Genomic DNA, 861 nt, shown 5'->3' with positions numbered 1-861 from the left:
TAGCAGTAACCCCTCAGTCTTAGGGTCTCCCCTCCCCAGGGAACCCCCACTCACTGTCCCCACCTCACCTCAGTATCAGGCTACTGCCAGTCCTCATCTAGCCCCACACCCTGGGGCAGACTGCAGTATCAGCCACTCATCACTGGCAAGGTTGGGTTTGGACCTGCTGCCTTGGCCTACCCCTGGGCTGCCCTCTGCAACCCCCAGTACCTTTTAGCCCAATGCTAGGCCGCATCCTGGGGCTTTCCAGGCTGGAGCTCCCCAGCTCCTCTGCCTTTCCCCAGCCCTGCTCCACTCAGGTACCCTGTCTCTATATCCCTACAGCCAGGCCCTTCTCTCTCTGAATGCAGAGAGAGACTTCCGAGCTCCTGGCTCCCAGCCTTTTTATACAGGCCAGCTGTGGCCTGATTGGGGTGTGGCCCAGCTGCGGCCACTTCCCCAATCAGCCAAGGCTTGCTGCTTTCCTAGCTGCAGCCCTTTCGCAGTCTCAGCCATCTTCCAGGGCTGATTTCAAGCCCTTCAGGGCAGGAGCGGGTGTCCACCCTGCTACAGGGCCACACTCAGAAGTGGAGGGCCAGAAAGGGTGTCTTTAGGAAGGTCGCAACTGTAAAATCACATAGTGCTCAAGTAGGCTGTGGAACTCAGAGCCACAAGCTTGCCGAGCAGGTCTGAGTGGGTTCGGCACCTGTGTTTTTTCCCTTTGGGAGTCCGTAACTAGTGGTGAGACAAGTGACCAGCCAGCCTTCCTAAACCAAAATGCTGCTTAATCTGAACAGTAGGAAGAAAGTGTTACATGGGAGAATAAGATGATTTTCAAAGAACTGTCTGTACGCTGTCTGGACCCCAAGCCCTGAAACTCTA

Source organism: Trachemys scripta, chromosome 1, assembly GCF_013100865.1.
Source record: "Trachemys scripta elegans isolate TJP31775 chromosome 1, CAS_Tse_1.0, whole genome shotgun sequence".
Taxonomy (NCBI): domain Eukaryota; kingdom Metazoa; phylum Chordata; order Testudines; family Emydidae; genus Trachemys; species Trachemys scripta.
The sequence above is the reverse complement of the archived record's forward strand: the minus strand, read 5'-3'. Positions refer to the sequence as shown.